The following is a 16969-nucleotide window of genomic DNA, read 5'->3' on the forward strand; positions in this document are numbered from 1 at the left end:
GTAAAGAAAACAAGAATATATATTAATTCACATACATATCATTGTTTAATTCAGTACCCAAAAATATTTTTAAAAATCAGATTTAATGATCAAAACTTTTTTTAGGGGTATACCTATGATATTATTTCAAGCAAATGTATTATTAATTAAAGCAAGTTTTACTGCCCAGTGTTAAAAATTAAAAACCCTGGAGATCCATTTATGAGCATGCTGAAAAGCATTAATATTTTTTCCACCTTATGTAGTATACTTTTATAGAGCTTATTATCTATTTATGGTCTAACTGAGTACTCTTAGTGCAAATTGTTCAACTGCTGACAAAGTGCATTATGCTTTTTGGCTGTATGTGAACTGTTGCACTATTGCTATATAACTATGGTTCAGTGTTCAATAAAACTTTTATTTTTCACATCCTATGGACAGGGATTCATAATAACTTGACCTCATTCAGTGATTCCTAAACCTGCTCAGTCCATCTGAGTTGCTGGAATCAGTTTGGAGACATTACTTGACATAACTAGCACCTCTTTAGGATGTTAGGAGATGTAGACACAGCTAGAACATGTAAGCACAACATTGTCACATTAGTCCAGGACACTGAAGCAGCTTCACTAACCATTGCTCTATGGCACCTTCCTTTTCCTATTCAAAGCTGGTGGCCAAACTGCAGGTTAACACTAATAAAGGTAGGATAAAGGGCACAAAGATAGGATGAATGGCACCGTGGCAAAGATAGATGCATTGTGTTGGTAAAAAATAAGCTATGTATAAACATTTATACTGAAACTGCTATATGAGTGAATACTTACAGTATATATTAGTCCTATAAAACATAATTGTGTTGAAAAATGTAAAACTATTTTCTTTAATTGAAACAGACATCACTGGGAGAATTCACACACTTTTTTTTTTTTGCTATGTAAATCTGATGGTAAGACGAAAACAAAACAAAAAAAAACACACATTTACACACAAAGACCTAATACAGTACCTTGGCATAATTCTTTGCATTCAATCTCCAGATAAAAAGAACCAAATTAATCTGGAGACACCTGATGTCACAAAGCCCTTCCTTTGTTCCTGCCATTTCTGTTTTTTCACATAACCTGACCCTCACCAGGAAGAAACTGTCAGTTTTGACCAAGCCACGGGCAAGATACACAAGTTGTACCAGATCTGTGTTGTGTTCCCTTAGACAGAAGAACATTTTCTTTTTTCACCGTCCACATTAAACAGGCTTTCCCAGGGTACCCCAACCTTTTTTTTTTTTTACCTCAGTGCTTTTGTTTTTTAACACTATACCGAAAATTTATAGACAGATCTCAGGTTATGGCTGTCTCGGCTTACAGCAACTCCACAGATACAAACGAGCAAATAAAACTTCAAAATTTTCTTTTCAACTGAATTTCAATTAATATTCATCAAGCAAATTCTGTTTTTTTTTTTGCTTACAAAGGAAGCTAATTAGTTCTCACGCGGATAAATAAGTAGCAGCCGTTGAGACAAATTAGAGTACAGAATATACTTTGTTACCATTTTCAATGGTTTTGTGCTTTCATGTGTTTGACACCGAATGTGACTGGTGACACGTGCATTCACTCATATGCTCAATCACAGGTATGCCAATAGACTGGCAGCTGCCAGTTTGGCTGAAAGGAAAGAAGCCACTCCTTGGCAAAACTAGCATTTTTCAAGTACTCATGATAGCCTTGTCATCTCAGGTGCTATAACATGGAGTCTCAAACATGATGAGGCCTCTAAAAAAAACTTTGATATAGCGTTTTAATAAATTGTTAATGAGCGCACTCGTGCTGGGGAGTGGAGCAGGTGCGAGCGATCTGCTGGGAAGACGCCCCGTCTCCGGGTTGGCGCGAGGCAGTTGGCCATCCGTGCGTTGCCTTACCGGCAGTCTAATTGCCTTATTATCAGCCTGGGGCGGCAATCAGGTGATCAACCTGCAACAGCTCCCCAGGCTATTTAGCGGAGCACAAAAAGAAAGAAAGAAAGAAAGAAAGAAAAGAGAACAGAGATTTAATGACAAGACAAGAGAAGAAGCCGGTGTGATGAAGAGGAGCAGGTAGACGGGAGTGAAACCCCAAAGAAGAGCGTGTGGCCATCACCAACTTGGGAGAAGGACCGACGATCATGCTCAGGGTGCTCATGGGTACCTTCGCCGGGTAGAGCCATTGGCAGTGGTGAAAGTATAGAGTGCCCGAGCTGGGTGGGGCCTGGATTGGCAGCAGTTTGGGCGGAGCAGGCTTTGGTGGTTGTCTGCGGATACAGTAGGATTGGCGGCGGGTACACAGGCTGGATGAGATGGGTATCTGCACCTGCTGGTTGACGTCTCTCCTGCCTGTGAGGTCCAAATAGGTCAAGCCGGGGAGGCGTCAGTTTTAAAGGAAGCCACTAGGGCATGTGGAATTTTTATGGAGTTTTCTGCACTGCCTTGTTTTAACTTCGTTTTTAACTGATTTTTCTATTTACTGATATTAACCTAATGGATCATTTATTGTACTTTTTTGAGCACTACACTTTGGGACACTTGTGTGGTGGATTTTTTTTTAAATAATAAAAGCTTTTGCACTTATCCCCATCCCCTTGCTTGATGTGTTTTGTCCTCATCTGCCACCCTCATCCCAGTCATGGCCATCAACAGTGTCGGGTTCAAGAGGCTCCCAGAAGCGAAGAGGGAGCAAGGTGCTGACCCATGCCATTGCAAGTCAATGAAGGCAGGTCAGGATCTTTACTGGTCAGCCTAGAGGATGGTTACCCAGTCAAGCTTACTCCTAACTACCACCAGGCGGCTTTGGCTCAAGCAGGCCCGAAAAACTGGATTAAAGTTTAAAAAAACAAACTTAAATATTTCTAAATAGCTTGTTAGAGGGAGAAACTATTGGAAACTTTACCTTCTGGCCAAAAAATGCTACAAGAATTATTTCTGAATGAGAAATATTTGTAAACTAAGAAATAAGAAGAAAAGAGCAAATAAGACCATGTCGAATAGAGGTTAGGAGCACATACTGATACAGTGCATTGCCGCACCCGTCACATGACAAACCACCTCAGGATCCCAGATTAGGACCCCATTGCAGCCATGCAACGGGTGACACCTCAGCACCACACTAGTTCAGATGGAATGGAACCAATGCAAGTTTTATTTATGGTGGCTGGTGTGCCAATTCTGTCACCAACCGCCAGGTTTTTCCCTGCAGGTTGGAGGGCCTAAATGCATGGCTGGTTGCAGATTAAGGTCATACCCAGGCAGTCGAATAGAGACACATTTAAAAGACACAACATAAGTCCAAGTAGGCAGACACCGGAAGTGATATCTGCAGTGTTACAGCCATCAATCATCCAGTCTGCAATTGGAGGAAGAGAGAAAGGCATTAGGACACAACACCGACCTCTGGTACGGCAGTAGAATTACAGTCAACAGAGCCCTTCAGCCATCCCATATGCACAAGAACGTGACACAGGACTGTGAAAAGCAAATGCTAAAATGCTGTTTGCTGAAGTTACTGTCAGCCTCTGTGGTGCTGGGTTTAAGGTTTCACAATCTTCATTTTTAGTAGAAATCACTGAAGGCCATAAAGTAACAAAGGCAACCCACTCATCTGCACTAAACATTTACACACAAGATACAAATCTGATAAGAAGGTGAAAGATAAGCCAATAGAGGTCTTGCAGAAAGTGACATGGACAAAATGAAACAAAGTAAAGATGTGAAGAAGAGAGAAAACTGCAGACATCATCTGTGAAAAATATGTCAAGATAGTGCCATGGCTTGGGCACACATGACCGCCTTTGGAGATTTCTAGCTTATCCTTGCTGATGAAGTGACTAATGATTGTTGAAGCATTTTTTCATTTACTTCTTCATTACTTTTGTTTGTAGGGTATGAACGTTTGTTGCAACTTAATAAATAGGTTGGTAATGCTTTTGTACATTAAAATGTGTGAAAGTGTTTCAGCAGAAATACACAGCCAAGGGAATGTGTAAGTACATCTTTCAATTTGATAAATCTAAAATCAGGAGGCAGCATATAATTGATTTTATTTTGCCATTTTTTATTCAGCAAAATATAAACCAACCTGCAGAATCCATATGCCAAAAAAAAAAATGAACATCCATCTTCCAATCCGCTGAATCCAAACACAGGGGTCTGCTGGAGCCAATCCCAGCCAACACAGGGCAGGAACCAATCCTGGGCAGGGTGCCAACCCACCACAGGACACACACAAACTAGGGCCAATTTAGAATCGCCAATCCACCTAACTGGCATGTCTTTGGACTGTGGGAGGAAACCCATGCAGACACGGGGAGAACATGCAAACTACACGCAGGGAGGACTCGGGAAGTGAACCTGGGTCTCCTAACTACGAGGCAGCAGCGCTACCACTGCTCCACCGTGCCGCCCCCAAAAAATGAACAAGCTCCCATAATTTATTTATTAACTTGTAGAATGCATCTACATGCAGTAATTACTTTCTTTGTACTCTTATTAATCTCTTATTAATTGTGGCCACCTTCTCTTTACCGCTTCAGCTTTCTTAATTTCTTGGCACACAGCATTGCAGTTGGTGTGGACTTTGACCTCCAATATATGATTTTTTTCTTTATTATAATAATGCAAAGTATTCGTTTGTGAACACTCACCCATAGGTTATGTAAACAACACATTTTTTTTACATATACATATACAAATATTTGTATATATGCCCTGTCACACATGCGCGATTAGGGGGCAGTCAAAGGGGCCGACAGAGCACGAAAACACATGGCGGTTTAAGACAGCGCATTAATGCTTTTCTATTTTCCTCACTAGGTAAAAGGAAGAACAGAAACATCACACACCTTGAATTCTACGCACGAAAACGCCATCCCGACTCATGAAGAACTTCCGTGTTTTCATCCGTCCATCCCTGATGACTTCACTTCCGGTCACCATCCGATGACATCACCTCCATCACCTTCTACTCACGTCACCCCCTTCCTTCCGCCTACTTCTGGTCAAGATTACATAAATTGCTCTGTTTGTCCTTGCTTGGTTGTCAACTGTTTACATGAACTTGACTATTATATCAGTACATTCTGATTTGTTTATTGAGCTATGATAGCATATGGGGAAGGCTCCCTAACCCTTACTCCGTCTCTCTGCATTTATTTCTTCACAACCCATAAACAGTCTGTTAATACCCAACACAAAATTGAATATACTGTATAAAAAAATTAATTCATTCAACACATTTCTCAACAATATCCCCACAATTTATATCAGTTCAGATGTGAAACAGAGAGAAATGCCATTCTTTATATACGAGGGAACGTTTAAAAAGTTTCAGAAATTTATATTTTCGTTGGAAACAGTGAAGGCAGGAAGAGTAGTAATTGGTCACATCTGAGAGTGTCATGTGACTAGTTCTGTTTGGCAAGCTGGCTGCCCTTGCAGTTTAGTATAAGAGTTGTCATAATGTGGTGAAGATGGCTGCGAAACTTATAAAGAGGAACAGCGTTCTGTCATACGCTTTTTGTAGGCAGAAGGTGTGCTGGGAGCACAAATTTATCCCTGCATGTGTGCTCAGTATGGACATCAAGTTCTCTCTCATAGAGTCATCTATGAGTGGATTGAAATGTTTGAAAATGGCCATACATGTGTGATGGATGCAGAGCGCTCTAGACATCTAGCTACAGCCACAACCACAAGAATGAAGAAAGATGATGTAAAAGCAGTGGTGTATAAGTAGCTACGTGCTCAACCAAAAACATTTTTTGCTGATGGTATTAAAAATTTGGTACGACACTGGGAAAATTGCATCGCAACGCAAGGTGACTATGTAGATAAGTGATGTAATTTGTTTTTGTTCTTAATAAACTTTTTGAATGACCCTCATATATATTCATAGGTTTGAATTGTCATTGAATTATTTGGATGATTACCTACCAGGTAACGCTTGTGGTTGGTCGGCCAGTCAGCATCCTCTCAGTTGCGAGAAGCAGATCACAAATATGTGATACAACAACAACAACATTTATTCATACAGTGGAACCTCAGTTCACGAACGTCTCGGTACACGTATAAATCGGTTTACGACCAAAAAGTTCGGCCAACTTTTGCCTCGGTTCATGACCACACACTCGGTATACGAACAAGCCAGTTTCCTTTTTTGGTTTGTACGTGTTCAGTCTCTCCCTGTGCATCTCCTGTGCAGCGAACGAGTGAGCAAGAGAAAGAGAGGGTGACACACACACACAGGCACGCGAGAGAGAGACACACACAGGCGTGGGAGAGAGAGAGACACACACACACACAGGCGTATGAGAGAGAGGCGCACAAACACACACACAGTCGCGTGCTAGAGAGAGGTACACACACACAGGAGCACGTTAGAGAGAGACACACTCACACACGAAAGAGAGAGCGAGCGAGCGAGCAAGAGAAAGAGAGGGTGACACACACACACAGGCATGCGAGAGAGACACACACACAGGCGTATGAGAGAGAGGCGCACTCACACACACACAGTCGCGTGCTAGAGAGAGGTACACACACACAGGAGCACGCTAGAGAGAGACACAATCACACACGAAAGAGAGAGCGAGCGAGCGAGCAAGAGAAAGAGAGGGTGACACACACACACACAGGCACACGAGAGAGACACACACACACAGGCGTATGAGAGAGAGGCGCACAAACACACACACAGTCGCGTGCTAGAGAGAGGTACACACACACAGGAGCATGCTAGAGAGAGACACACTCACACACGAAAGAGAGAGCGAGCGAGCGAGCAAGAGAAAGAGAGGGTGACACACACACACACAGGCACGCGAGAGAGACACACACACAGGCGTATGAGAGAGAGGCGCACTCACACACACACAGTCGCGTGCTAGAGAGAGGTACACACACACAGGAGCATGCTAGAGAGAGACACACTCACACATGAAAGAGAGAGCGAGCGAGCGAGAGAGGGAGGGCGGGACGCATACGGTAGAAAAGGCTTGTTTTTGTTTTCAGTTCTGTTTACAGCAATCGGTTCATAGCGTGCATTGTGGCAATTTGACTTTTCTTGGTGGTTTATTAAATTACGGATTTTTCAAATGTTCATTTTTTTCCCTGTGTTTAAAACGCATTAAAAAAAGTGTTTTTAGCGAGCAGTTCCTAGCACTATAGCGCGAACTATTGCAGTGTTAGTTTTCTCTGTTGTTCAATGTTTTTACATTTAGTTTACTATTACGCTGTGCATTCTATGGTATAATTAACTATATTTGTGCTTAAAAACTAAAAAAATATACTGTATATTTACATACAGTTTGTACGGTCTGAAACGGATTAATTGTATTTACATACAATCCTATGGTGAACATTGCTTCAGTTCATGACCAAATCGGTTTACGACCAGAGTTTTGGAACGAATTATGGTCGCAAACCGAGGTTCCACTGTATAGCATATTTTCATACAAACAATGTAGCTCAAAGTGCTTTACATAATGAAGAAAGAGAAAAAGGTCCGATGGCCAGGGAGGACAGAAAAAACAAACAAAAAAAAAAAACTCCAGACGGCTGGAGAAGAAAACAAAATTTGCAGGGGTTCTTAGGCCATGAGACCACCCAGCCCCCTCTAGGCATTGTACCTAACATAAATGACCTCACAATCAGTCCTCATTGTATTCAGGGTTCTTCAGGGAAGAATTTGATGATGACGGTATATGTATATGACAGTATCTGGAAAATAATGCAAAGAGTACACAACACGTGTTTCGCCCTAATTGGGGCTCATTCACCTGAGTTACTAATAGACAAAGTTATATATGTGTGTGGGTGTGTAAAATATTAATAAAAAAAATATTTGTTGGCACCCTTTGTTAGAGCTGGTGTGGTGTACACGAATCACCATACTGCTCACAAAATCCACCTGACGCTTTAATTGTGCTGCACGTCAAAATCCTTGACAAGCATAGGGCACTTACAGTGCAGTCCTGGTAACATAGATTACATCCGTTTGTGTGCAATGAATTCAATGTCCAGTTTATTTTGCATAATGCAACAGCCCCATCCACCATTGTTGTAGCCTTCAACAATTTCCAAAGCCAAAGTTTTCTGCGCTGGTATCAATAAAATCAACTGAATGAAGAACCTGGCTCAACACCTCCTCACACTTTACATTCACAGGAAATAATACAATAACAAAATGGTTTCTTTCTTAAGTTCCCTCTATTCTAGTACAATACAGTACTCACATTGCTCTGTCTTTTCCTTACTTCAAGCACTTCTTCTTTTTCTTCTTCTTCCCTTTTTTCCTACTGAACAGACAGAGGGAGAATATATAATTAGCTAACTTATGCTTCATTACAATTGGTAAGAAAAGAGTATCGATTGCCTTTTTTCAGCAGTAATATCTACATTAACCATCCATCCATCCATTTTCCAACCCGCTGAATCCAAACACCGGGTCGCGGGTCTACATTAACCAACTAAATCAATTTAAAAGACAAAATTGGCACCATCTTCTGTTTTTACCTCGTTTTTTCCCCTTCCTTTTGAACAACCTTAGCAAACATCAATTATTGATCATGGAGAATTGTTAAGTGTACCAGGATTGTATGACTCTACATAGGTAATGAGAAGTCAAGCAAAATGACACCTTTTATTGGCTAACTAAAAAGATCATAATATGCAACCTCCCACCCACCTCTATGCCGGAAAAAATTATGGCTCAGTCTCGAGGACTCAGACAGCATTTCTGTAATCTATAAAACCATTTTACAGTCCCATCCCTTTCAAAGATCCCAGAGTGCAGTGGGAAAAGGATCTCTCACTCAATATACACAGAATTCACTCGAGCTCCATATGCACAAAGCATAGAATTGTTCAACTTAAAATTACATATCAAGTGCATCTGTCTCGTTTAACGTTGTCCAAAATGTTTCCAGGGCAAGATCCAACCAGCGAACATTGCAATCGAGCTCCAGCCACACTGGTTCACATGTTTTGGGCCTGCACCAAATTAACATCATTCTGGACCAAAATAATGAAATGCCTTTCAGACAGCCTTGGTGTCACAATCCCTCCTAACCCACTAACAGCTGTGTTTGGGGTACTCCCAGATGGGCTTAAAGTGGAGAAGGACAAACCAACTGTAATTGCCTTTACTACACTATTGGCACTGAGACTTATCTTGCTCAACTGAAAGAATCCTAACTCTCCTGTTTTAAGTCAGTGGGTAACTGATGTTATATATTTTTTGAAATTGGAAAAAATCAAATTCACACTTAGAGGATCTGTAAAAAACTTTTTCAAAACCTGGCAGGATCTGATGAATAACATTTTAGAATAAGCATTTTAATTGAGGAAGCAGATTTATCTTATTCATTTATCAATTTGCTTATTTTTACTAGCTTAAAGGTTTTACTCTGCTGGCTTAGCTCTCTTTCTCAGGGTTGGGGGTTGATTTGTTTTGAACCTATTTTTGTGATTTATTTGTATGGAATATTATTTAATTTTAATAAAATTAATAAAATAAAAAAACTGAACTCTCCAGGCAGACCTTCAAACATTATGTCTGGTGAAGACTAGGCATTGCTCATCACTTGCCTAATATAATCCCTGCAGTGAAGCATGGTAGTGGCAGCATCATGTTATGGGGGTGCTTCTCAGCAGCAAGGACAGGGAGACTAGTAGTATTGACGGAAGGAGGAATGCAGCAATATACAGAGATGTCCTTGAAGAAAATCTGCTCCAGAAATCTGCATGCAATCTTAGACTCAGGTGACGGTTCGCCCTCCAGCTTAACAATGACCTGAAGCATACAGCCAAGACAATGCTGGAGTGGCTTCAAGGCATGTTTGTGACAGTCCTTGAGTGACCCAGACAAAGCTCGGACTTACACCCCTTAGAACATCTGTGGATTGACTTGAAGATGGCTTCCCATCCCATCTACTAGAATGTGCCAGGATGAATAGGATAAACTGCCCAAATCCAGGTGTGCAAAGCTCATAGAAACTTAACCAAGAAAACTCAAAGCTGTAAAATGGTTCAAAGGAGCTACTACAAATTAATGAATTGAGATTCTGAATACTTATATGAATGATAAATTTCAGTTTATAATTTTAAATAAATTTCCAAACCTTTATGAAGATTGCTTTAACTTTGTCATTATGGGTAATTGAGTGTAGTTTGGTGGATAAAAATGGCAAACTTATCCATTTAAAATGAAATCTACAAAACAGTAAAGTGTACAGAAAAGAATCTGAATACTTTCTGAATTCACTGCATGCTTCTGATGAATCTATTATGAAATCCATCCATCCATTATCCAACCCGCTATATCCTAACTTACCAAAAGGTCACAGGGGTCCACTGGAGCTAATCCCAGCAAACACAGGGCGCAAGGCAGGAAACAAATCGCGGGCAGGGTGCCAGCCCACTGCAGGGCACACCCCCACACCAAGCACACACTAGGGACAATTGAGGATCGCCAATGCACCTAACCTGCATGTCTTTGGACTGTGGGAGGAAACCGGAGCGCCCGGAGGAAACCCACGCAGACACGGGGAGAACATGCAAACTCCACGCAGGGAGGACCCGGAAAGTGAACCCAGGTCTCCTAACTGCGAGGCAGCAGCGCTACCCACCGCGCCACCCTCTATTATGAGATGCACATTGAAAATACACCATTGTTTATCTGGTTAATATGGTGATTCATAGCTTACATACAAAGTGACTATGCAACCTTTGTGTGGAGATACACTCTGAGTAGCACAGTTCTCCATTCAGGAAGATACATATTTTGGATATAAACAGGAAGGGTTCTCACTAGTTACTGCTAATATTTAACAGTTCAGAATATTTTGGGGGTATAGTATATATAGCTAGTATATCCATTTCATAAATAATTTCACATACATCACAATGTCTTCAAGCAGTTTGGCACATGTTAATAAAGGTTAAACTTCTATTACGTAGTCCAACAAGAATAATTCATGTGAATATTAACAAATGCCAGGTGGTTTCTCCAAGTTTTTTTTTTTATGAAAAACTTCTTACTGCTAATATTGTTCCTGAATATGACAGACTGTTACAGTTGTCTTCTTTGAACTCTTTCTAGCTTCCATCCACCTCAGCCTAGTAATTTCTATTGGGAGACTTTCATTAAGGATATTCTTGTGCTTTTCTGCCCTCTTGTGGCATAAAACAATAATTACAGGTTAGTAAAAGAAAATGTTAATGTCATTGCTATGTAAAAGTAGCAAATGCAGCAAATTGGAACAACTCACTTAAAAAGATTGTAAAGATTTATATAAAGAAAAATATAGTCTTGCATGTTATAAAATGGAAGCAGAAACAAATCTTCCACAAAAAGACCTGGCACTTCAGAACACAGGATCCATCTGTTCAACATTTTTAATTCCCTTAAGCATGAAGTCGACCATGACAGCTTCTGATTCCTAACACAACTGCATCAGGCACTTCTTTACAGAATTTAGACTTGTCTCACTCATCACACAATGTGATGAATAAGACTAGCAGGAGCTTTTTCATCTCTTTAAAACTCAACACCTCTGCATATTTAACTGTAGAATTGGAAGAGATGACCTAAGAGAGTCCAAATATCTGTCATTTTTGGAACACAATAGCATGGTGTCATTACTGATACTGTATGTATTTTATTAGGTATTAAGGCAAAAGTGTCATTGAAGCAATTCAAAGCAAACTGTACAACACCAAGAAAGGCAGAACTTAGAAAAAAGGTGTACTGCTTCAATGGCACTCAAAGACTCCCTCCAGATCATAATGGTCACCAGGTCAATTTGCTCACCAAGAGTTAGGAAACTTATCAAAGACTGTTACTCTGCCTGGGACATTAATGGAATTCATCAGAAAACATTTATACAAGAAAACTCCAAAGTGCTCCAAGTGGAGCAGGTGCGAGTGATCTGCCCCTACTCTCTCTTCTGTTTCTTTTTCCGGTTTCTTTGTGGTGGCGGCCTGCGCCACCACCACCTACTCAAAGCATCATGATGCACCAACATTGATGGACTGAAAGCCAGAAGTCTACGTGACCATCATCATCAGGTCCTTCCATGAAAACCCTAAATACAAAGAGGACTGTTTGACTTATGTTAGGTAGATTGCCCAGAGGGGACTGGGCGGTCTCTTGGTCTGGAACCCCTACAGATTTTATTTTTTTCTCCAGCCTTTGGAGTTTTTTTTTGTTTTTTCTGTCCACCCTGGCCATCTGACCTTACTCTTATTCTATGTTAATTAATGTTGACTTATGTTTATTTTTTATTGTGTGTTCTATTTTTCTATTCATTTTGTAAAGCACTTTGAGCTACATTTTTTTGTATGAATATGTGCTATATAAATAAATGTTGATTGATTGATTGCCGTGAAGACGCCCAGTCTCTGGGTTGGTGCAAGGCAGTCAGCCGTCCTTGCTTTGCTTTGCCAGTAATCTGATTGCCTTATTATCAGCCTGGGTCGACAATCAGGTGATCGACCTGCAACAGGCCCTCAGCCTATAAAGAGGAATGAAAAAAATTAGAAAGTAAAGAAAAGAAGGAGTCCAGAAAAGAGAGCAGAGGTTAAAAGAGGGGAGAAGAAGCAGGCAGGAGAAAGAGAGAGGAGATAAGCCGGTGAACAGAGTGGAAGCCGGAGCCGCCTCACAGTTTCAGTGTTTTGGTTTCTAATCCCGAGGTGGGTCTGGACGTTTCACAATATTTCTTGACTATCAATCATAATATAAATTTTGACTAGCTATTTCAGTAGGCTTTGCCCATGAGAGTCTTCTTCTTTCTTTGTGTTTAATTTATATATCTGACAGTCAAGTTAGAATCTTAATTTACTTTAAATTTGCTTTATTGTCATTTCAGTGTGTGTTCAGACCAACAGCTATTTATTGAAAGAGCTTCTGTAAAAAGCCAAATTTCCCACTTGGGACAAATGTGGTTTAAAATCTATCTCATCCTGCCTACTATACTAAAATTATCCATCTATCTATCTCATCCTGCATACTATACTTAAATTAATATCCATCCATCTATCTCATCCTTCCTACTATACAAAAATTAATATCTATCTATCTCATCCTGCCTACTATACTAAAATTAATATCTATCTATCTAATCCTGCATACTATACTAAAATTAATATCCATCCATCTATCTCATCCTGCATACTATACTAAAATTAATATCCATCCATCTATCTCATCCTTCCTACTAGACAAAACTTAACATCCATCCATTTATCTCATCCTGCCTACTATACTAAAATTATCTATCTATCTCATCCTGCATACTATACTAAAATTAATATCCATCCATCTATCTTATTCTGCATACTATACTAAAATTAACATCCATCCATTTATCTCATCCTGTCTACTATACCAAAATTGACATCCATCCATTTATCTTATCCTGCCTACTATACTAAAGTTAATATCTATCTATCTATCTATCTATCTATCTATCTATCTATCTATCTATCTATCTATCTATCTATCTATCTATCTATCTATCTATCTATCTATCTATCAGCAAGACATGCATACAAGCAAGAAAAATAATTAAATGCTTATAATGCAGTGCTTAGTATTGGATTGTTTTTGTGAAAAAAATGTTAGTAACAATAAACAGAGAAAGAATGCCAACCAAAGTCAAACTAGAAAAACTAAATGTTAAGATCATCTGCATAATGGCCTCACCCTCCCAGTTGCAACCCAGCCCTGTAAAAAGATTATACTAAAGAATGGAGAGATGTTGAATTCCTCATGACCTCAAGGAGAAAGTAAAGCCAGAAGGCAACTCGAGGGTGAAAGGAATAAACAGCTATACTTGTAGTGACAAGAAGTCATAATGTATTTTTCATTTGTTTATACCCTCGCCTTAAACATTTTTTCCTGTGCAATTACAGATGTTATATGAATAATGGTTAATATACAAAAGTGTAAATGATACGCCATCTTTCTATGATGACACATGCAGCAAATTTAATATGGAGGTATGAAGAAAAGTGATTACAGTCAAAATATTTCTTGTGCTTATTGTACCAGTGGTCATGTTTCCAACAAAATCCTTTCATCGACCTAAGGTGCAAAAAGTTATAAGAAGAGCATTAGAAAATATATTGTTTTATTCTTTTCTGTAAACCCCTGGGTGACCTTTAGCTGTAAAGTAATCGAAGTGGAACTGCATTTCTGCCAAAATCAAAATAGGAAATGTGTGGGGTTCTCACAGTGGCATAAAGGGCAGAACAAGATAAGAATATTTAACATTATAGCAGGGCTGTGTCACATTTCCAAAGATAGGTAGTGCTGAACTTTTTCTAAGAGGGGTCTGACCTCAACTCTGTCTTTACATATTCCTTGTAAGCTGTACACAGGAGATTAGGTGAATATCAAGCTGAAAGGTGGTATATAAAACAAGGAAGGGCCTGGGCAGAGCCTTGGTTAGTAGGGAACTCATGCTGGCAGGAACAGAGTAAATAATGTCAGTGGGAAAATGGAAGATACTGCCAATGAGTCCTATCAACACTTGTAGGGAATGTATTTATTTAGGTATTTGGCAGGCAGTATGGTGTAGTGGTTAAGGCTTTGGACTTCTACCCCCCCTGAGGTTATGGGTTCAAATCCTGCTTCTGACACTGTGTGACCATGAGCAAGTCACTTGACCTGCCTTTATTCCAATTAGAAACACAAAATAAATGTAACAAATTGTATCATATATGTTGTAACTCACCTGTAATAAAAGCATCAGCCAAATAAGGAAATGTATTTGTTCCATTTTAACATGAGAATTCAAGCAACATGACTTTTTTGTGGCTAACTGAACAGATTACAATATGCATGCTTTCGAGGCAATGGAGGTCCCTTCTGGCAGGTTGTAACAGAATTGAAGCGATAGTAAAGGGGGATGAGTAGTAGACCGAAAGAAGTCCCCTTGGTTACTATTTGAACACTTTGCATGTCATGGAGGGACTACCGACTGGAGGCTACCAGGAGTATCTGGTCTTTAACTAGGAGCTGAAGTTCAGGTACACATTTGACATTGGCCAAATGGCTTTACATTCAGGACGAGTGTTGGGAGCAAACACTCCACTGTGAGGAAGAAAGGCCAAATTCTTGGGATGAGAAAAAAGAGCTAGTCTAAGATGTTAAAGAAATATTGGCTGCTCGGCCCATGGTATATTGAGATGGTCACGTGGGCAAGCTACACCACTTGGTAGACTGTGCATAAGACTTGTGTTAAGTAATCACAGAGTGGCTCCATGTGATGGATGTTTTAACGTCTGTTTGCTTTGCACCATGATTCTCCCTTTATTCCTCATTACTTGTTTAATATGCTCCTTGCAAATGTTTTTTAATCCTTGAACATAGCAAAAGTGTCCCATAGGGCATTAATTCTAATAAACGCATTTCACGTTATCAACAGAGAAGTTAAGATGCAGTTACTATTAGTTAGTGAGCAGTATTTTTCAAGCTACCAGCATTATTCAGATGTCATTAAAACACTATCATGGAAACGGAGAAAAGAGCTTCATACAGGCTGTTTCATGATAAAGAGCACAATAGGGATTGTATTACTGAGATGAAGTGTCATTTAGTGTAACATTAAAGTCAGGCTAGCTGTTTTGTCATATCACCACACAAAGATTAGCCTGGAAAGAGGATGGCTTGTTACCCAGAGTGCGAAGTGCGAGGCGAAAAAATAACTGTGCATAATAGAATGGATGGACCAGCAGAAGCTGAGAATCGGGAGTTGTTCCATTCCCTCCGTACTCCAGGAGGCAGTAGTCCTTGTATAGCAGCCCAGTTCGGACACCTGCAGGGGTGCTTGGGAATTGAAGTCCTGAAGTGCAGCCCTGTCGGGGTTCACTGGGTACGGAGAGAGGGTGGTATCAAGGGAGGACCTCTTTACTTTCTTTATGGGCTGGAAGTGCTTCCAGGGAAACATGGTATGGTACATTCACAGGTCCGGCTTAAAAGGGAGCCCACTGCCACACATGCCACAGTGAGTCAGAGTTGGGAGGATGAGAGGAGGAATTGGTTTATTTTGTGTATTTTGGCAGATCTGTAGAAGAGTGTTTTGGGTTTGTGCTGAGGTTTAATAAACACCTTTTATTTAAACCTAAATGTGTTCTGGGCATTACTGTGTCTTGGGTTGGGGCTTGGTGGTGATTCCATATCCAAAAGATAGACAAGGTAGGTGAAGTGGCTTCATGAAGAAAAGTTCATCAGTGGGGAAAGCAACCCCAACACCACTTTGGGGCAAGAAGAGCCATAAAACAGTGAATAATCAAAAACAGAACACAACAAACCCCTGTGTCTCTCTCTGGGTCTTTCTAACATGGCTTCAAGTCCTTGTCTACAAAGTGGGGGAACTTGTCCATTTACTCCTGTATGTCCTGCTGTGTCTCTGACTATGGCCAATCTTCCTCCCAGCTCTGGAATCACTTCTGGGGCCAGGGCAGCACTATGTTTGTTCCAGGACTACCTCTTTGGAGTTCCTAAGGTATCCCCTGTTGTCCCTGTGCTATAGGACTTCTATATGCAATAACAAACAAGGTCTCCATGACTACTCCTCCCATCATTCCTTCGTTCCCAGAGTGTGCCCATAATCTTATACAATTTCCTGAGGAACTGGATTCCCTCTACTGGTCTGAAGGTGCTGCCACTTTGACGTCTCCTTCACACTGATGTTGGCGCTCCCTCCTGTACTGCGTTCTGCGACACCCCACATACTCATAAAGTTTATTGTTTAGCAGTACCCTTGCTATCATGCAGGCATGATGACTTGCATTGTCATACCCAATATGTGCTTTGCCAAGGCCTTGTGCAGTTCTGCTCCATCTGGGTCTCTCTCTTACATACTATAGCACATAACATTCTATAGCATTTTATTTAATTGGATCTGTTTTTCTGTAGACAGCTTGTACTATTAAAGTTATAGCTTTCAGTGTACA

The sequence above is a fragment of the Polypterus senegalus genome, chromosome 12, assembly GCF_016835505.1.
Source record: "Polypterus senegalus isolate Bchr_013 chromosome 12, ASM1683550v1, whole genome shotgun sequence".
NCBI lineage: Eukaryota > Metazoa > Chordata > Cladistia > Polypteriformes > Polypteridae > Polypterus > Polypterus senegalus.